Here is a 13,022-nt window from a genome sequence, read left to right on the forward strand (position 1 = left end):
ACACTGCATTGAATCCATGCATTCAATCGGTATCCATTACACCAAGCTGCATGGAATCCACTTCATTCAATCGAGATACATTGCACCACTCTGCATAGAATCCACTGCATTCAATCACACGGCATGGAATCCACTGCATTCAATCGGGATCCATGGGCCACACTGCATGGAATCCCCTGCATTCACTTGGGATCCATTTCACAACGCTGCATGGAAACCACTGCATTGAATCTTGATGCATGGTATCCACGGCCTTAAATTGTTATCAATTACACAATGCTGCATGGATTCCACTGCATGCAACCTGGTATCCATTGCAGCATGCTGCATGGATTCCACTGCATGCAACCTGGATACATTACCCCCTGCTGCCTGCAATCCAGTGCATTCAAACTGGATCCATTGTGCTACGCTGTAATGAATCCACTGCATTCCATCGGGATCCATTTGGCCAAGCTGCATGTAATCCACTGCATTCACTCTGGATGCATTTCGCAATGCTGCATGGAATCCAGTGCATTCAATCACACTGCATGGAATCCATGCATTCAATCGATATCAATTACACCAAGCTGCATGGAATCCACTTCATTCAATGGAGATACAATGCACCAATCTGCATTGAATCCACTACATTCAATCATGCTTCATGGAATCCACTCCATTCAATCGGGATCCATTGGGCCACACTGCATTGAATCCACTGCATTCACTCTGGATCCATTTCACAATGCTGCATTGAATCCACAGCATTGAATCTTGATGCATGGAATCCACTGCATTCAATTGTTATCAATTACACAATGCTGCAGGGAATCCACTGCATTCAATCGGTATCCATTGCCGCATGCTGCATGGATTCCACTGCATGCAACCTGGATACATTGCCCCACGCTGCATGCAATCCACTGCATTCACTCTGGAAGTATTTCACAATGCTGCATGGAATCCAGTGCATTCAATCATTCCGCATGTAATTCAGTGCATCAATCAAGACCAATTGGGCCATGCTGCATGGAATCCACTGCATTCAATCAGGATCCATTGGGCCATGCTGCATGGAAGCAACTGCATTCAATCGTGATACATTGCACTACGCTGCATGGAATCCACTGCATTCAATCTGGATACATTGGGCCAAGCTGCATGCAATCCACTGCATTCACTACGGATGCATTTCAAACTGCTGCATGGAATCCAGTGCATTCAATCACACTGCATGGAATCCATTGCATTCAATCGGTATCAATTACACCAAGCTGCATGGAATACACCTCATTCAATTGAGATATACTACAGCACTCTGCATAGAATCCACTGCATTCAATCGTGCTTCATGGAATTCACTGCATTCAATCGGGATCCATTGGGCCACACTGCATGGAATCCACTGCATTCACTCGGGATCCATTTCACAACGCTGCATTGAATCCACAGCATTGAATCTTGATGCATGGAATCCACTTCATTGAATTGTTATCAATTACACAATGCTGCAGGGAATCCACTGCATTCAATCGGTATCTGTTGCAGCATGCTGCATGGATTCCACTGCATCCAACCTGGATACACTGCCCCAGGCTGCATGCAATCCACTGCATTCACTCTGGATGTATTTCACAACGCTGCATGGAATCCAGTGCATTCAATCTTTCCGCATGTAATTCAGTGCATCAATCAAGACCAATTGGGCCATGCTGCATGGAATCCACTGCATTCAATCAGGATCCATTGGGCCATGCTGCATGGAAGCCACTGCATTCAATCGGGATCCATTGGGCTACACTGCATGGAATCCACTGCATTCAATCAGGATCCATTGGGCCAAGCTGCATGCAATCCACTGCATTCACTCCGGATGCATTTCACACTGCTGCATGGAGTCCAGTGCATTCAATCCCACTGCATAGAATCCATGCATTCAATCGGTATCAATTACACCAAGCTGCATGGAATCCACTTCATTCAATCGAGATACATTGCACCACTCTGCATTGAATCCACTGCATTCAATCACACGGCATGGAATCCACTGCATTCAATCGGGATCCATGGGCCACACTGCATGGAATCCACTGCATTCACTCGGGATCCATTTCACAACGCTGCATGGAAACCACTGCATTGAATCTCGATGCATGGTATCCACGGCCTTAAATTGTTATCAATTACACAATGCGGCATGGATTCCACTGCATGCAACCTGGTATCCATTGCAGCATGCTGCATGGATTCCACTGCATGCAACCTGGATACATTACCCCCTGCTTCATGCAATCCAGTGCATTCAATCTGGATTCATTGTGTAAGCTGCAATGAATCCACTGCATTCCATCGGGATCCATTTGGCCAAGCTGCATGTAATCCACTGCATTCACTCTGGATGCATTTCGCAATGCTGCATGGAATCCAGTGCATTCAATCACACTGCATGGAATCCATGCATTCAATCGATATCAATTACACCAAGCTGCATGGAATCCACTTCATTCAATCTAGATACAATGCACCAATCTGCATTGAATCCACTACATTCAATCATGCTTCATGGAATCCACTCCATTCAATCGGGATCCATTGGGCCACACTGCATTGAATCCACTGCATTCACTCTGGATCCATTTCACAACGCTGCATTGAATCCACAGCATTGAATCTTGATGCATGGAATCCACTGCGTTCAATTGTTATCAATTACACAATGCTGCAGGGAATCCACTGCATTCAATCGGTATCCATTGCAGCATGCTGCATGGATTCCACTGCATCCAACCTGGATACATTGCCCCAGGCCGCATGCAATCCACTGCATTCACGCGTGATGCATTTCACAACGCAGCATGGAATCGACTGCATTCAATCATGCCGCATGGAATCCAGTGCATTCAATCAGGATCCATTGGGCAATGCTGCATTGAGGCCACTGCATTCAATCGAGATACAATGCACCACTCTGCATAGAATCCACTGCATTAAATCATGCTTCATGGAATCCACTGCATTCAATCGGGATCCGTTGGGCCACACTGCATGGAATCCACGGCATTCACTCAGTATCCATTGCAGCATGCTGCATGGATTCCACGGCATCCAACCTGGATACATTGCCCCACGCTGCATGCAATCCACTGCATTCACTCGGGATGCATTTCACAACGCTGCATGGAATCCAGTGTATTCAATCAGGATCCATTGCGCCATGCTGCATGGAAGCCACTGCATTCAATCAGGATCCATTGCGCCATGCTGCATGGAAGCCACTGCATTCAATCAGGATCCATTGTGCTACACTGCATGGATTCCAATGCATTCAATCAGGATCCATTGGGCCAAGCTGCTTTCAATCCACTCCATTCACTCTGAATGAATTTCACACTGCTGCATGGTATCCAGTGCATTCAATCACACTGCATGGAATCCACTGCATTCAATCGGTATCAATTACACAAAGCTGCATGGAAGCCACTTCAATAATCGAGATACATTGCACCACTCTGCACAGAATCCACTGCATTCAATCCTGCCTCATGGATTCCACTGAATTCAATCGGGATCAACTGGGCCAAGCTGCATGAAATCTACTGCATTTACTCTGGATCCATTTCACAACGCTGCATTGACTCCACTGCATGGAATATTGATGCATGGAATCCACTACATTCAATTGGTATCAATTACACAATGCTGCAGGGAATCCACTGCATTCAATCTGTATCCATTGCAGCATGCTGCATGGATTCCACTGCATCCAACCTGGATACATTGCCCCACGCTGCATGCAATCCACCTCATTCACTCGGGATGATTTCACAACCCTGCATGGAATCCAGTGCATTCAATCATTCCACATGATATCCACTGCATTCAATCAGGATCCATTCGGCCATGCTGCATGGAAACCACTGCATTCAATCGGGATCCATTTGGCTACGCTGCATGGAATCCACAGCATTCAATCAGGATCCAGAAGGCCAAGCTGCATGCATTCCACTGCATTCACTCTGGATGCATTTCACACTGCTGCATGGAATCCAGTACATTCAATCACACTGCATGAAATCCACTGCATTCAATCAGGATCCATTGGGCCATGCTGCATGGAAGCCACTGCATTCAATCGAGATACAATGCACCACTCTGCATAGAATCCACTGCCTTAAATCATGCTTCATGGAATCCACTGCATTCAATCGGGATCCGTTGGGCCACACTGCATGGAATCCACGGCATTCACTCAGTATCCATTGCAGCATGCTGCATGGATTCCACGGCATCCAACCTGGATACATTGCCCCACGCTGCATGCAATCCACTGCGTTCACTCGGGATGCATTGCACAACGCTGCATGGAATCCAGTGCATTCAATCATGCCACATGGAATCCACAGCATTAAAACAGGATCCATTGGGCCAAGCTGCATGCAATCCACTGTATTCACTCTGGATGCATTTCACACTGCTGCATGGAATCCAGTGCATTCAGTCACACTGCATGGAATCCAGTGGATTGAATCGGTATCAATTACATCATGCGGCATAGAATACATTTCAATAATCGAGATACACTGCACCACTCTGCATAGAATCCACTGCATTCAATAATGCTGCATGGGATCCCCTGCATTCAATCAGGTACCTTTGGGCCACATTGCGTGAATCCTCTGCATTCCATCGGGATCCATTGCACAATGCTGCATGGAATATACGGCATTCAATTGGGATACATTCGCCACACTGCATGGAATCAACGGCATTCAATCACGCTGCATGGATTCCACTTCATTCACTCGGGATGCATTTCACAACACTGCATCGGATCCAGTGCATTCAATCATGCTTCATGGAATCCACTGCATTCAATCGGGATCCATTGGGCCAACTGCAAGGAATCCACTGCATTCACTCTGGATGCATTTCACACTGCTTCATTGAATCCACTGCATTGAATCTTGATGCATGGAATCCACTGCATTCAATTGGTATCACTTACACCAAGCTGCATGCAATCCGCTTCATTCAATGGAGATACATTGCATCACTCTGATTAGACTCCACTGCATTCAATCACGCTGCATGGAATCCACTGCATTCAATCGGGATCCATTGGGCCACACTGCATGGAATCCACTGCATTCACTCGGGTCCATTTCACAACGCTGCATTGTATCCCCTGCATTGAATCTTGATGCATGGAATCTACTGCTCAATTGGTATCAATTACACAATTCTGCAGGGAATCCACTGAATTCAATCGGTATCCATTGCCTCATGCTGCATGGATTCCACTGCATGCAACCTGGATACATTGCCCCACGCTGCATGCAATCCACTGCATTCACTCTGGATGTATTTCTCAACGCTGCATGGAATCCAGTGCATTCAATCATTCCGCATGTAATTCAGTGCATCAATCAAGACCAATTGGGCCATGATGCATGGAAGCCACTGCATTCAATCAGGATCCATTGGGCCATGCTGCATGCAAGCCACTGCATTCAATCGGTATACATTGCACTATGCTGCATGGAATCCACTGCATTCAATCTGGATCCATTGGGCCAAACTGCATGCAATCCACTGCATTCACTCTGGATGCATTACACACTGCTGCATGGAATCCAGTGCATTCAATCACACTGCATGGAATCCACTGCATTCAATCGGTATCAATTACACCAAGCTGCATGGAATCCACCTCATTCAATTGAGATATACTACAGCACTCTGCATAGAATCCACTGCATTCAATCGTGCATCATGGAATTCACTGCATTCAATCGGGATCCATTGGGCCACACTGCATGGAATCCACTGCATTCACTCTGGATCCACTGCACAACGCTGCATTGACTCCACTGCATTGAATCTTGATGCATGGAATCCACTGCATTCAATTGGTATCAATTTCACAATGCTGCAGGGAATCCACTGCATTCTATCGGTATCCATTGCAGCATGCTGCATGGATTCCACTGCATCCAACCTGGATCCATTGCCCCACGCTGCATGCAATCCACTGCATTCACTCTGGATGCATTTCGCACTGCTCCATGGAATACAGTGCATTCAATCACACTGCATGGAATCCACTGCATTCAATCGGTATCAGTTACACCAAGATGCATGGAATCCACTTCATTCAATTCAGATACATTGCATCACTCTGCATAGAATCCACTGCATTCAATCACGCTGCTTGGAATCCACTGCATTCAATCTGGATCCATGGGCCACACCGCATGGAATACACTGCATTCACTCTGGATCCATTTCACAACGCTGCATTGAATCCACTGCATTGAATCTTGATGGAGGGAATCCACTGCATTCAATTGGTATCAATTACATAAGGCTGCAGGGAATCCACTGCATTGCATCGGTATCCGTTGCAGCATGCTGCATGGATTCCACTGTATCCAACCTGGATACACTGCCCCACACTGCATGTAATCCACTGCATTCACTCGGGATGCATTTCACAACGCTGCATGGAATCGAGTGCATTCAATCATGCCACATGGAATCCAGTGCATTCAATCAGGATCCATTGGGCCATGCTGCATGGAATCCACTGCATTCAATCAGGATCTATTAGGCCATGCTGCATGGAAGCCACTGCATTCAATCGGGTACATTTTGGTACGCTGCATGGATTCCACTGCATTCAATCGGGATCTATTGGGCCAAGCTGCATGCAATCCACTGCAGTCACTCTGGATGCATTTCACACTGCTGCATCGAAGCCAGTGCATTCAATCATACTGCATGGATCCCACTGCATTCAATCGGTATTAATTAAACCAAGCTGCATTATTCCACTTCATTCAATCGATATACAATGCACCACTCTGCATTGAATCCACTGCATTGAAACACGCCGCATGGAATCCACTGAATTCAATCGGGTTCCATTGGGCCACACTGCATGGGATCCACTGCATTCAATCAGGTACCATTGGGCCACGTTGCATGGAACCCACAGCATTCCATTGGGATCCATTGCACCATGCTGCATGGAATATACTGCATTCAAGCCGGAAACATTTGCCAAAATTCATGGAATCCACTACTTTCACTCGAGATGCATTTCACATCACTGCATAGAATCCAGTGCATTCAATCATGCTTCATGGAATCCACTGCATTCAATCGGGATCCATTGCCCCACGCCTCATGCAATCCACTGCATTCACTCGGGATGCATTTCACACTGCTGCATGGAATCAAGTGCATTCAATCACACTGTATGGAATCCACTTCATTCAATCGGTATCAATTACACCAAGCTGCATGGAATCCGCTTCATTCAATGGAGATACATTGCACCACTCTGATTAGAATCCACTGCATTCAAACACGCTGCATGGAATCCACTGCATTCAATCGGGATCCATTGGGTCACACTGCATGGAATCCACTGCATTCACTCGGGATCCATTTCACAATGCTGCATTGACTCCACAGCATTGAATCTTGATGCATGGAATCCACTGCATTCAATCATGCCACATGGAATCCACAGCATTAAAACAGGATCCATTGGGCCAAGCTGCATGCAATCCACTGTATTCACTCTGGATGCATTTCACACTGCTGCATGGAATCCAGTGCATTCAGTCACACTGCATGGAATCCATTGCATTGAATCGGTATCAATTACATCAAGCGGCATCGAATACATTTCAATAATCGAGATACATTGCACCACTCTGCATAGAATCCACTGCATTCAATAATGCTGCATGGGATCCCCTGCATTCAATCAGGTACCTTTGGGCCACATTGCGTGAATCCTCTGCATTCCATCGGGATCCATTGCACAATGCTGCATGGAATATACGGCATTCAATTGGGATACATTCGCCACACTGCATGGAATCAACGGCATTCAATCACGCTTCATGGATTCCACTTCATTCACTCGGGATGCATTTCACAATGCTGCATCGGATCCAGTGCATTCAATCATGCTTCATGGAATCCACTGCATTCAATCGGGATCCATTGGGCCACACTGCAAGGAATCCACTGCATTCACTCTGGATGCATTTCACACTGCTTCATCGAATCCACTGCATTGAATCTTGATGCATGGAATCCACTGCATTCAATTGGTATCAATTACACCAAGCTGCATGGAATCCGCTTCATTCAATGGAGATACATTGCACCACTCTGATTAGAATCCACTGCCTTCAATCACGCTGCATGGAATCCACTGCATTCCATCGGGATCCATTGTGCCACACTGCATGGAATCCACTGCATTCACTCGGGATCCCTTTCACAACGCTGCATTGACTCCACTGCATTGAATCTTGATGCATGGAATCCACTGCATTCAATTGGTATCAATTACTCAATGGTGCAGTGAATGCACTGCATTCCATCGGTATCCGTTGCAGCATGCTGCATGGATTCCACTGCATGCAACCTGGATACATTGCCGCACGCTGCATGCAATCCACTGCATTCACTCTGGATGTATTTCACAACGCTGCATGGAATCCAGTGCATTCAATCATTCCGCATGTAATTCAGTGCATCAATCAAGACCAATTGGGCCATGCTGCATGGAATCCACTGCATTCAATCAGGATCCATTGGGCCATGCTGCATGGAAGCAACTGCATTCAATCAGGATCCATTGGGCCATGCTGCATTGAATCCACTGCATTCAATCAGGATCCATTGGGCCATGCTGCATGGAAGCCACTGCATTCAATCGGGATCCATTGGGCCAAGCTGCATGGAATCCACTGTATTCAATCGGTATCAGTTACATCAAGCTGCATTGAATCCACTTCATTCAATTCAGATACATTGCACCACTCTGCATAGAATCCACTTCATTCATTCACGCTGCCTGGAATCCACTGCATTCAATCGGGATCCATTGGGCCACACTGCATGGAATCCACTGCATTCACTCGGGATCCATTTCACAACGCTGCATTTAATCAGCTGCATTGAATCTTGATGCATTGAATCCACTGCATTCAATTGGTATCAATTACATAAGGCTGCAGGGAATCCACTGCATTCCATCGGTATCCGTTGCAGCATGCTGCATGGATTCCACTGCATCCCACCTGGATACATTGCCCCACGCTGCATGCAATCCACTGCATTCACTCGGGATCCATTGCACAACGCTGCATGGAATCCAGTCCATTCAATCAGGACCAATTGGACCATGCTGCATGGAATCCACTGCATTCAATCAGGATCCATTGGGCAATGCTGCATGGAAGCAACTGCATTCACTCTGAATGCATTACACAATGCTGAATTGAATGCAGTGCATTCAATCACACTGCATGGAATCCACTGCATTCAATCAGGATCCATTCGGCCATGCTGCATGGAAACCACGGCATTCAATCGGGATCCATTTGGCTACACTGCGTGGAATCAACAGCATTCAATCAGGATCCATCGGCCCAAGCTGCATGCATTCCACTGCATTCACTCGGGATGCATTTCACACTGCTGCATGGAATCCAGTACATTCAATCACACTGCATGGAATCCACTGCATTCAATCGGTATCAATTACACCAAGCTGCATGGAATCCACCTCATTCAATTGAGATATAAGGCAGCACTCTGCATAGAATCCACTGCATTCAATCGTGCTTCATGGAATTCACTGCATTCAATTGGGATTCATTGGGCCACACTGCATGGACTCCACTGCATTCACTCGGGACCATTTCACAATGCTGCATTGACTCCACTGCATTGAATCTTGATGCATGGAATCCACTGCATTCAATTGGTATCAATTTCACAATGCTGCAGGGATTCCACTGCATTCAATCGGTATCCATTTCAGCATGCTGCATGGATTCCACTGCATCCAACCTGGATACATTGCCCACGCTGCATGCAATCCACTGCGTTCACTCGGGATGCATTTCACAACGCTGCATGGAATCCAGTGCATTCAATCACACTGCATGGAATCCACTGCATTCAATCGGTATCAATTACACCAAGCTGCATGGATTCCACCTCATACAATTGAGATATACTGGAGCAATCTGCATAGAATCCAATGCATTCAATCGTGCTTCATGGAATTTACTGCATTCAATTGGGATCCATTGGGCCACACTGCATGGACTCCACTGCATTCACTCTGGATCCATTTCACAACGCTGCATTGACTCCACTGCATTGAATCTTGATGCATGGAATCCACTGCATTCAATTGGTATCAATTTCTCAATGCTGCAGGCAATCCACTGCATTCAATCGGTATCCATTTCAGCATGCTGCATGGATTCAACTGCATCCAACCTGGATACATTGCCCCACGCTGCATGCAATCCACTGCATTCACTCGGGATGCATTTCACAACGCTGCATGGAATCCAGTGCATTCAATCACACTGCATGGAATCCACTGCATTCAATCGGTATCAGTTACACCAAGCTGCATGGAGGCCACTGCATTCAATAGAGAGACACTGCACCACTCTGATTAGAATCCACTGCATTCAATCACGCTGCATGGAAGCCACTGCATTCAATCGGGTACATTGTGGTACGCTGCATGGATTCCACTGCATTCAATCGGGATCTATTGGGCCAAGCTGCATGCAATCCACTGCAGTCACTCTGGATGCATTTCACACTGCTGCATCGAATCCAGTGCATTCAGTCATAATGCATGGATCCCATTGCATTCAATCGGTATCAATTAAACCAAGCTGCATTAATCCACTTCATTCAATCGAGATACAATGCACCACTCTGCATTGAATCCACTGCATTGAAACACGCCGCATGGAATCCACTGAATTCAATCGGGTTCCATTGGGCCTCACTGCATGGGATCCACTGCATTCAATCAGGTACCATTGGGCCACGTTGCATGGAACCCACAGCATTCCATTGGGATCCATTGCACCATGCTGCATGGAATATACTGCATTCAATCCGGATACATTTGCCAAAATTCATGGAATCCACTACATTCACTCGAGATGCATTTCACATCACTGCATAGAATCCAGTGCATTCAATCTTGCTGCATTGAATCCACTGCATTCAATCGGGATCTATTGCCCCACGCCTCATGCAATCCACTGCATTCACTCGGGATGCATTTCACACTGCTGCATGGAATCCAGTGCATTCAATCACACTGTATGGAATCCACTTCATTCAATCGGTATCAATTACACCAAGCTGCATGGAATCCGCTTCATTCAATGGAGATACATTGCACCACTCTGCATAAAATTCACTGCATTCAATCTCGCTGCATGGAATCCACTGCATTCAATCGGGATCCATTGGGCCACACTGCATGGAATCCACTGCATTCACTCAGGATCCATTTCACAACGCTGCATTGACTCCACTGCACTGAATCTTGATGCATGGAATCCACTGCATTCAATTGGTATCAATTACACAATGCTGCAGGGAATCCAATGCATTCAATCGGTATCCATTGCTTCATGCTGCATGGATTCCACTGCATGCAACCTGGATACATTGCCTCAAGCTGCATGCAATCCACTGCATTCACTCCGGATGCATTTCACAACGCTGCATGGATTCCAGTGCATTCAATCATTCCGCATGTAATTCAGTGCATCAATCAAGACCAATTGGGCCATGCTGCATGGAATCCACTGCATTCAATCAGGAAACATTGGGCCAAGCTGCATGGAAGCCACTGCATTCCATTGGGATCCATTGCACTACGCTGCATGGAATCCACTGCATTCAATCTGGATCCATTGGGCCAAGCTGCATGCAATCCACTTCATTCACTACGGATGCATTTCACACTGCTGCATGGAATCCAGTGCATTCAATCACACTGCATGGAATCCACTGCATTCAATCGGTATCAATTACACCAAGCTGCATGGAATCCACCTCATTCAATCGAGATACATTGCACCACCTACATAGAATCCACTGCATTCAATCACACTGCTTGGAATCCACTGCATTCAATCGGGCTCCATGGGCCACACTGCATGGAATCCACTGCATTCACTCGGGATCCATTTCACAACGCTGCATTGACTCCACTACATTGAATCTTGATGCATGGTATCCACTGCATTATATTGGTATCAATTACATAAGGCTGCAGGGAATACACTGCATTCAATCGGTATCCATTGCCGCATGCTGCATGGATTCCACTGCATCCAACCTGGATACATTGCTCCATAATGCATGCAATCCACTGCATTCACTCGGGATGCATTGCACAACGCTGCATGGAATCCAGTGCATTCACTCGGGATGCATTGCACAACGCTGCATGGAATCCAGTGCATTCAATCATGCCAAATGGAATCCACAGCATTAAAACAGGATCCATTGGGCCAAGCTGCATGCAATCCACTGTATTCACTCTGGATGCATTTCACACTGCTGCATGGAATCCAGTGCATTCAGTCACACTGCATGGAATCCATTGCATTGAATCGGTATCAATTACATCAAGCGGCATCGAATACATTTCAATAATCGAGATACATTGCACCACTCTGCATAGAATCCACTGCATTCAATAATGCTGCATGGGATCCCCTGCATTCAATCAGGTACCTTTGGGCCACATTGCGTGAATCCTCTGCATTCCATCGGGATCCATTGCACAATGCTGCATGGAATATACGGCATTCAATTGGGATACATTCGCCACACTGCATGGAATCAACGGCATTCAATCACGCTGCATGGATTCCACTTCATTCACTCGGGATGCATTTCACAATGCTGCATCGGATCCAGTGCATTCAATCATGCTTCATGGAATCCACTGCATTCAATCGGGATCCATTGGGCCACACTGCAAGGAATCCACTGCATTCACTCTGGATGTATTGCACACTGCTTCATTGAAGCTCCTGCATTGAATCTTGATGCATGGAATCCACTGCATTCAATTGGTATCAATTCTACCAAGCTGCATGGAATCCGCTTCATTCAATGGAGATACATTGCACCACTCTGATTAGAATCCACTGCCTTCAATCACG

The sequence above is a fragment of the Sus scrofa genome, chromosome 13 (genome assembly GCF_054392235.1).
Source record: "Sus scrofa isolate SSC_HxYL_T2T_F1_AM1 chromosome 13, Sscrofa_HxYL_maternal_Yorkshire_Landrace_v2.0, whole genome shotgun sequence".
Classification (NCBI taxonomy): Eukaryota; Metazoa; Chordata; class Mammalia; order Artiodactyla; family Suidae; genus Sus; species Sus scrofa.